General features: G+C 31.8%; 1 long non-coding RNA gene across 1 annotated transcript; it reads left to right on the top strand.

Moving 5' to 3' along the window:
* Positions 1-5,928: 5,928 nt before the first annotated feature.
* Positions 5,929-10,423, top strand: LOC107857566. The gene is made up of 3 exons (XR_001670889.2): positions 5,929-6,241; positions 6,667-6,780; positions 9,878-10,423. It is a non-coding gene; the product is annotated as an uncharacterized LOC107857566 (long non-coding RNA).
* The last annotated feature ends 200 nt before the right edge of the window (positions 10,424-10,623 follow it).

Below are 10,623 nucleotides of genomic sequence, written 5' to 3'. Positions count from 1 at the left end.
GCTGTTGGTCTAAATGGACCGTTGTAGGCCCAACGGCTATAATGCCGTTGGCCTACCAATGGCCATTTCGCCAATTCCCACTTAATTTTTAAAAAAAATAATTTAAAAAATTTTCTATAAATACCCCCAATTCAAAATTCATTTTTCACACAAATATCATTCTCACAAATCTTCTAATTTATCTCCAAAAGTGCTCAATTTTATTTTTTAATTTTGTAATTACAAATACAAGTGGAAGTTTTTAAAGTCGCAACTTTTGGATACTTCCAAAATTTGGTATTGTCGTTCCATCTCTTACCTTTAATTTTTAATTAGTGTATTAATTGTTGAATATTTATTTTTATTAATTGTATGTATTTGAAATATTTTTTAGTTTATTTTTTAATATGGATAAAATAAGAAACCTCGGTAAAAGTGTCAAAAAATTTTGTCCCAGAAGTGGTAGTGATAGTAAAAATGAATTGGTGGCGGTTCCGGTAGAGGTATTTCAAGTAATAGGTATATTTGTGTGCTTCCGGTATCGATTAATCAATCTTTTGAGGAAGAAATAGGTGTAGGTGCTCACGATATGAATTATGCAGAAGCTCACGAAAATTATGGTATAGAAGAAGAAAATGAAGTAGATGAGGTTAATTTAGATGAAGATGATGATAATATTGGTGAGACACCTGCAGTAGGAAATGCTAATGTTAGATCTGAGTTAGTTAATCGTCCTTCCCGTCCTCCCCGTGCCCCAAGAGCTCGTAGAAAAACTAGTATTGCATGAGAATTTTTTACGAAAATAGAAGGAGAAAGTAAGATGCAATATTTGTAAAACTATATATGAGCATAAAATCGGAGGCAATAAAGGGGGTACGAGTTCGGTGATGAGATATTTAAGAGATAGACACGCTAGAGAGTTATTTATTGCACAAGGTTGTGAGGCTGTTGGTAGCCAACACAAACTAGATTGAACCCAACAACCGCTCAAATAACTAAAAAATTATAATAAAATGAAGGACCGGGAAGAAATAGCGAAAATGATAGTCGTGGGTTGTTTTTCTTTCATGTTTTCTTATTCTGATGCTTTTATTCATTATATTCAAGCAATTTATAATCCTATGTTTAATGGTATTCCTAGAAGTACTTGTCGGGACGATATTTTTAGAATCCATGCACAATATGTTTATTATTTATCTACATTATTAAAAAATATTCAATGTAGAATTGCTCTAACTTCTGATCTTGGTCGTGCTGTTAATAAAAATTATTATTTAACCATTACTTGTCACTAGATAGATAGTAATTTTTTATGCAAAAACGTATTCTAGCTTTTTTGTATGATGAAGATCGTAGACATACTGAAAAATTTATTTTGGAATCTATTACTAAAGTCGCAGAATATTATGGTATTAAAAGAAAATATTTATGTATTGCTTTTGATAATGCATCTAACAACAAGGCTGTTATTGACAAGTTAAAAGCTAAACTTTCTCCGTCATTACCTGAAATTTTTCATGTTAAGTGTGTCATATATATAATTTAATTGTAAAGGATGGTCTTGAATTTTTTGAGCTTTATATTGAAAATCTCCGGCTTGATATTGGCTTTATTCAAAGAAATAATCGAAGAGGTAGAATGAAAGAATTTAAGGTTAATTGGGAACAAAATGGACTTAGACCGATATTATTACCTGAAGAATGTGATACTAGATGGAATGCTACTTATAATTATTTAAAAATTTGTCTTGCTTATAAAATTCCTATTACAATGACTTTTAATCAATTTTGTGGTTCTTTTCCTGAGTGTATGCTGCATGATTCTGATTGGACTACAATTGATTATCTTATTAAGTCTTTGGAGAGATTTTATATAGCTACAGTTGAATTTTTCGGTGCTTATTATCCTGTTGTTTGCAATATTTTAGCTTATTTAGCTGACATTTCTTGTTTGCTTAAAGAATATAAGGATAGAAAAGGTTACAAAGAAGTTGTTGGTACGATATTTGCTAAATTTAAAAAGTATTTTTTCTCGCTTCCCCCAATTTACTTGGTTGATGCAATACTAAATCCATGCATGAAATATAATACTATGTGCGACTTTAGTACTGTTATTTATAATTTCTTACAGATAGAGCCTCAAGAAAAAATAGATTTGTTTACGGCTATGAGTGAGGCGAACATTTACATAGAAGCATTATATAACCATTATGCGGATTTATTTGATGTAGATGTACCGACAAATATCACTCCAACTGTCGCTCCTCAATCTCCCGAGGAGTCATCATCTTTTAAAAGACCGACATATAGTGGTTTTCCATATTACTTTTATAATTTAAATATTTGGGACAGGGTTGCTCCTTCAATAACATACACAACAAATTATCGATAAGAGCTTAGGTATTATCTTTGACAGCTGACAGAGGATCGTAGATCAAGGATCAACGTTTTGGATTGGTGGAAGAATAATGAAAGACAATATCTTGTGCTTTCATGATTAGTTAGAGATATATTGAATGTTCCAATGGCTACTGTTGCATTGGAGAATGCTTTTAGTCAGGGACGACAACAGCTTGGAGACAACCCACATTCATTGGAAAGCAATGCTATGAATGTTCTAATTTTCCTTAGAGACTGGATTAGAGCGGAACGAAGAAACCAAGGAATGGAGTTAGAGCCAAAAGAAAAACAGAATATTGAAAAAATTTTGACTTCAAGGGAGAACTCGGCACAATCAAGTCCAATGCATGGTTTTTCCCCTATTGATTTTGATTATGCTATGGCAGTTCCCGTTAATACTAACATGAACGATTTGGAAAAAATGATGCGAAATTTGTAATTTTTCATTCATGTAAATTATAAGTTTTGGATCATTTTTCAATCAATAAAATACAACGTTCATTAACTCCTTACTTTGTAATTTTTTTCATTTAAATAGAATTTCTTGTAGGAATTAAATACTTTTAATACATTACTATCAAACTTTACACTAAGTAATAAACATAACAAACATATATACACATGTATTCTACATATATACACAAGTGATAATTAAAGTAGTATATATATACATAGTGTATACATGTTGTATGTATATTATTTCAAGTGGTATTTTAAGTAGTATATATTCTACATATATGTCTATATATTTTCTATAGACTAAAATAATATATATTTAATGTGTATAAGTTTCTAAAGTAGTATAATATGTAATGTATAATATGTTACTTTTATATATTACTATCAAACTTTACACTAAGTAATAAACATAACAAACATATATACACATAATGAAAAGATAATTAGTATCTTTTAAGCTAAAATTCAATGAAAACATACAATGAATATATGTTCAAAACTTCAACTATTATTATATTAAGTAGCATACATTGTTATCTTGTATATGTGTTTTCTAAAGTACTATAATATGTAATGTATATATCTTTCAACTTTCAAGTGCTATTTAAAGTAGTATATATTCTGCATTTATGTGTATATATTTTCTATGTTTTCTAAAGTAGTATATATTTAGTGTATATAATATATGTTGTATGTATATTATGCAGAATAGTATATATATTGTATTATACGTATATATATATATATATATATATATATATATATGCACATATTTCCTATAGAATATAAACTAGTATCTATTTAAAGTATACTTGCATTTATGTTTTCTAAAGTAGTATATATTTAGTGTATATATGTTGTATGTATATTATGTAGACTAGTATATATATTTTATTATACGTATATATGTGCGTATATTTCCAATAGAATCTAAACTAGTATCTATTTAAAGTATACACGTGTATATATTTTCTAAAGTAGTATATATTTAGTGTATATATGTTGTATGTATATTATGTAGGATAGTATATATATTGTATTGTACGTATATATGTGCATATATTTCCTATATAATCTAAACTAGTATCTATTTTAAAGTATACATGCGTATATGTTTTCTAAACTAGAATATATTTAGTATATATATGTTGTATGTATATTATGTAGGATAGTATATATATTGTATTGTACGTATATATGTGCGTATATATGTTGTATGTATATTATGTAGAAAAGTATATATATTGTATTGTACGTATATATGTGCATATATTTCCTATAGAATCTAAACTAGTATTTATTTAAAGTATACACGTGTATATATTTTCTAAAGTAGTATATATTAGTGTATATATGTTGTATGTCTATTATTTTACATTTTTAAAATGTATATAGGTGTGTATATATTGGAAAAAATATGAAAATATGAATTTTTTAAAATTTTGACCGGTCTGGACCGGATAACTCCTAAATGGGCCGATTTCGGTCCATTTGAGCACATTTTAATATTTGGGCCCGGACCGGCCCATTTACAATGACCCGGTACCAGAACCGGCCCAAAATCGATAACTTTTCACAAGCCGATGCCAGTTTGACCCAAACTGGCCCACTTAACAAGTTTAGCTGTGTATCAACCTGAAGCAGACCACCGAGCAGCACTCGGTAGAAATCAGAATAGAGTTCAAGGTGGCCAAGCCTACATAATCCCAGCATACTAGTACTTGCAACCATATGAGGATAATGAAGAGGATCTGGGGTATGTTGAGCCGACAGATACTGGTGCCATTATTCCTCCCGTTTTACCCTCAAGATTAAGCTTAATATATCGAGTGTTATGATTCAGCTCTTTTCCATAAAGGGTGTGTTTGCGGGGTTGCCTACAGATGACGCAAATATGCATCTAGCCAATTTTACAGGAATTTGCACTTCATATTCATATCCAGAGGTGAATCAAAAGGTGCTTAAATTGAGGTTGTTCCTTTTCTTGCTTACATGAGAAGCATCTTTATGGTTAGGGGAACTTCCAAAAGGATCTATCACTACATGGAATGAGTTGTGCAGATAATTTTTGAACCGATACTCCTGTTGACACTTAATTTTTGTCCTCCACAATCCAATTTAATTTTGAGTTTCTTCAATTTTAAAATAAAATCATAACAATTATTTTATTCAAATAAATGTAATTTAAAATATTTATTTGAGTTAATTTTATCATTTAATTAACGATTATATGTTTTCATACTTTTATATACGAGAGTGTATAAATTTGATTATTTAAATGAATATTTTTATTAAAATTGGACTTTTATTGATTAAACATGAAAATTAATCCAAATGGATAAAATCTTGATTTTAAATATGATTTATTCTCAAAATATTCTATTTGGAGGAATATTTGTTTGATTTTTATCAAATCAAGAAACTCAAGGTTAATTTGTTACTTAATTTGTGTCGGATTACGATTCAATTTAGCGAACTAATTAAATATGACCTTAATTGAAATCAAATTGGCCCCAATTGTAATGAAATTGACCAATGGATATTCAATTTGGTTAGAGTTTAAATAAGTCGCCTAAATTGTAATTCAATCTTAATCCCCAAAAATTACCATTCCCTAATTAGAGTTATTTTTAATCCAATTAAATTTAATTAGGGTTATTTAATAACCCCAATTAGATTTAATTGAGGTTATTAAATAACCCCCATTTTAAAAGGAAAAAATACATAAAGTGGCATACTTAAGTATTAAATACAAAAAATAACAACACTTTTATCAAATTACATTTTGTAGCATATGTATTTGTATTTTTGTAGCAACAGTTTGCAAAAATACAAAATACATATCGATCATAAGGACAATAAAAATCATATGTATTTGTATTTTTGTAGCAACAGTTTTCAAAAATACAAAATACAACTTGCTATATTATGTAATTATAAAACTATTGCTACGAAACTCATAATTAAGGGGAATAAGTATGCTATTTTTGAATTTTGCCCATTTTAAAACCCCATTAGTAGCCCAAACGAGCCGGCCCACTATATCTTATTTTCAATTGTCCACATTAACAACTAAACCCCCCAAACACATCACAAACCAGCCCACTTGATTAAACCAACACCCCATCCCAATAAGAACTATGACCCGGTCCACTCGTTCCTTCAGCAGCAATAGCAAATCCCTCAACAGGATTCAACGACAACAATACATACAACAGTACACAACAACAACCAGACCAATCAAGCCAAGAGCTCTTCGCGAAACACGAACCTAGATCCGACCGAACTAACCCATCATCGAACAAAATCCATTGACCCACGACCGACCCGTCCTCAACCCGTTGCTCACACGCCCACCCCACGCAGATTCACACGAGAAAAAGCCTCAAATCTTCTAGAATATGGTGAGTTGGCTCCTCCCAACGTTCAAATCCCTAAAATTTCAGATTAATTAGTACAAATTAGTACATATTTGGATAATTTCCTTTGTTCTTGGAGATGATTTCATTTCCCCAATTTTTATTGGCTTTTCTTTCAAAATCTGTTGAAGATAATCCAAAATTGGTACAATTATTGTTGAAAACCCAATGTAGATGGGGGAATTCAAATTTCAAATTCCAAAATATCCTATTTTTTAAGTCCCTAAAATACCCCCAATTCTGTCTTCTATATAAAAACTGATGGGGTCATTGTTTTAGAGGTTTGAAAATTTAGGTAGGGAATTTTGATTCGAGGGATTGGAAAATTTTGGGTTTCAAAATAATTAAGAGGGGAAAGAGGATAAAATTATTTTCGAGCAAAGTTATTAAACAAATCTCTCTATTTTTAGTGAAAGTTTAGAAGCCGTTAAGTTTGTTGGAATCGTTGAAGTAGTGGTGAAGCTCTGCTGGTGATCGATATCCCGACGATCAGTTAGTAATCCCGTTTTGCTGCTCGGAAGGAGGTAACACCCTTTTTATTTTTAACTTCTGTTATCGTTTTCTTTGTTTCTGCTTCATCTCCTTTGTTATAATGTTTATGTTGTTGCCTGTGATGGTTGGGAGTAGCTGTAGAAGCCATTGAAGGTCATAGGATTTTTGTGCCATGAAAGGTTGTTTATTCTAAGTAGATGTTCTTGTTCTAGTTTGTATGGCTTTATTCGTCTCATTTTCATCGTTTTCGGTCTTATCTTTGCTTTATTTGTTAGTTCCAAATCTTTGGCAATGGAAGACTATTTTGCTAATATCACATATTCTAAATGTCAACAACGATAGTAAGCTATAGGGCCAGTATTTTATTTTATGGTTACATGCTGTTAATATGCTCAAGATGGGTGTAATTAACTTTTGAGTTAATAGCTTGTTTGTTTGTGATATTTGAGTTCTGTTTTATATCTTCTTAATAGAAAAATTAGATGCAAATTTACCTGTGATTCATGTTTATTAATAGAAATAAAAATGATAACTGTGAATAGTACAATGCTTCATTGACACAACAAGTGCTTTGATTGACAAGCATTTTCATCTCTCAGTGGTTGTACGCAAAGTTGAAACTCTCTTAAATACTTCTTCTGCTTTTATTCACCATTGTACTAAAATTTAATAAATTTCAAAGTGGATAATTTCATCAGCACTGCTTTAGTACGTAATTGTAGTGCTTACATGTCCATTAAGCTCTACATAGTGGCATTCCCACTCTTAATTCCACTACTGTAACTTAGGTTTATTTTTCTCATATATAAATTTGCTCCATGTAGCTCATAATAAGTCGTAAGAGTCAGATCTAATCGAAGCTTTTAATGCTTAAAACTTATGGCAAGCAGTAGTTTGTTCCACTGCCTTACTATTTACTTCTGTGTGATCAGCATCCTGTTTTCCTTGCCGCTTTTCTCATTTGCATATCAAGGAGCAATTTGTATATGCTGAATTAGAGTTTAACTTAGTATACGCTGGACCCTGAATTTCTGATCTGTGTGTTGACTCGATTAACTCTCGTCATCCCATCATATGTTAGGGTAATATTCTTTTAATGAATGCGAAAAGCTAAAACGATAATTAGTATGAAGCAGGTCAAAAATGTATCTTGACCTATGCAAGTATTAGTTCTATTATGCTAAATTAAAGTAGGAGTATTCATATGTTTGGTGATCTGTGTTCCTCTCTCCCTTGTTTCTTTGTGGTGGTATGATTGCTTAATCCTTGTAAATTACATGTGCCCATGTTGAATTTCTTGCCAAGTCAAATCATTCTCATCTTTACTCCTACATTATTCAATCTTATTTTTTTTATACGCGAGAGTGCTCTTTTCTTTAGAATCAATTTTTAAATATATGTTAATTTCTTTACTTCTCTCTTTGGATTTTGGATATATGTGTTAATTTTCTCTACTTTTCAAAATTAAGTGACGACTCTTTAAAAGTCAAAATTTTCGCAAAACAGAAATGGCGACTCTGTTGGGGATATTTAACTAGGTTCAACCAAATGTTTGATCTCATCTTTTGATTAACTATTTACGTATTTATATGTTTTGATTTCATGGTGTTTAATTATTGCATCTCATAGCATGATCCTGCATTGATTTATTAAATTATTTTGGGGTTTCGTGGATGTCCCGGCCCCTATTGTTCAACTCCAAATAAAGTATTGGAAATACGATGGTTTCTTAGCACATGAGTTGTCTGATGGTTGTTCATATTTACAAACCCAAGTAGTCCACTTGGGAACCTGGTTCAAACCTATTCTAGACACCTAGGATAGAGCAAAATCAAAATCCTATTTTAGGCATAAGCCTAGGACGACTCAATACTCGAGGGGGTATTGGGCTCATTAGAAAACTTGCCCTATGTCTATTGACCCCAAGTCAATTACAGACGAACCATATTTACGTGTCAGAGAAATATATATTTGTTTAATCCAATCCAATATCCTTTGGGGGTCGGGAAATGGCTTGCTTTACTTACTTTCGTGTAAGGATGTCTCAATCATACACCAATTGAGGAGGAAGGAATTGAAGCAAGCCAAGCAAGAAATTGATCGGTTTGGATGGTCGCATCTAGGGCACAGCTATATGGAAATAGTTTGATCATCAACGGATGTTGCCAATGACAAAAAGTGGACAAAGCTAAAAGGGCAAAGACCGATAGAAGAGCATTCAGGAACTAGTATTTCCTATCCCCTGCGCGGGACATTATTATTCTTCTCATGCTATTTTCCCTTTCCCTAAAGATTGTATCCCTTTTATGCAACTTTTGTAGGTATTTATGCCATTTATGTATACCTATGAATGTTATGGAGGATGATGGATTGGCTTTAAAAAGGCGTATATTTTCTTCAAAATTCGCTAGGCCTAAACCCTTGGCTCAAAAAGGTCACCCCAATTAGGATGCACGCTTATTACAATATGTTTATGTTATATAATAGTTTATGTGCTTATACATGCTATGTTGATTCGAATCAAAGGCGAATTGATCCAATCCCATTTTTCATAGAGCATCTCTAGGCAGAAATATACCCCACTATACAAAACCTCGACCAAACATACTCCAAGTCTCCCAAGTTTCTCAGAAGCGTCCACAGTCATTCTTAAAACTTCCAAAATGATCACTACCATTTTAGGAAAGTTGACTTTAGAATTCAAAAAAATTCATTATAGTTTCGAACTATGTAGGGTCTAATTTCTCCTCCATGAGATATGTAGGCAGCCTTTTGGCCCGGCCCATATCTCTAAAAGCTCTGTTGTCCTCCACTTTCTTGAAAAAAGTAATAAGGCTGAAAACAAGAAAAGTTAAGCCTTCCTGATGAATTCCACTTATCCACACCATTAAGCAAACTCCTGTTCATTGAAATTCTTGAGTCATCATTACTTCATAGATCAATTCGTATGAGATGAGAAACAACTCTATATTTTTACTTCCTCCTTATCATCTTGCTTTGCTTATTACTAATGGAATCTAACACGTCGGCCTATAAAATATAGCACTTTCAATGCTTGAAACTATGAAAATATACAAGTTTCTAAAGTTGTTTTGTTAGATATTATGCGTTTTGGGTACGTTTTTGCAGGAAATCATGTTTTGGATGCTAAGTTCGTGAAAAAGATGGAAAAGGTGTTTATAGCTACTTATTGGAGCAATTATGGATGATCGAGACACTTTCTGGCTTGTTCGTGATTAAACCATGTGTGAGAATTGAAGAAGAGATGAAAAGATGACTCCGACACTTGCTAAGTCAACATGTAGACCGCAAGTAGTACATGTGGAACGCAATTGGGCAAAGAAAGAGTCAGAAGTCCAAAATACCAAGAGCTGACTTGCAGAAAATTTTGGTCTTGCACCCTCCCTGCTGGCCGCAAGTACTACCCGCGCCCAAGGACAAGGCGCAAGTAAGGACCATAAGTGGCCACCGATTATTTTTTCTCTTATTTCTTTCATATTTTAATTTTAGGGTTTCCTCATGTACTATAAATACCCTTTATGTATTTTTTTTAGTAGTAGGAATGCACTTTTGATACTCACAAACATATTTTGATTCCTAAATCTGACTTTGGTCTTGAAATTCTCTTGTATTGATTTCATTTGATTAATTCAGTTATGGTTTTGGATTTTTCTACTTCTTATTATTGTGATTTCATATATGATTTCAATCATGAATGTTATTGATTATTTTACAAACATAAGCGGCTAAAAATCCATAGCTAGGGTTATGGAAACCCTGGTGGATTGATGAAGTAGGAAAAGTGCTATTGTTGTTATGAATCTATACCCATGCATGTGTTGTATCATCTTCACTTTAATAGTTATTTTAGCGGT

The sequence above is a fragment of the Capsicum annuum genome, chromosome 2 (assembly GCF_002878395.1).
Source record: "Capsicum annuum cultivar UCD-10X-F1 chromosome 2, UCD10Xv1.1, whole genome shotgun sequence".
Classification (NCBI taxonomy): Eukaryota; Viridiplantae; Streptophyta; class Magnoliopsida; order Solanales; family Solanaceae; genus Capsicum; species Capsicum annuum.
This window is presented reverse-complemented; position numbering and strand designations above follow the sequence as displayed.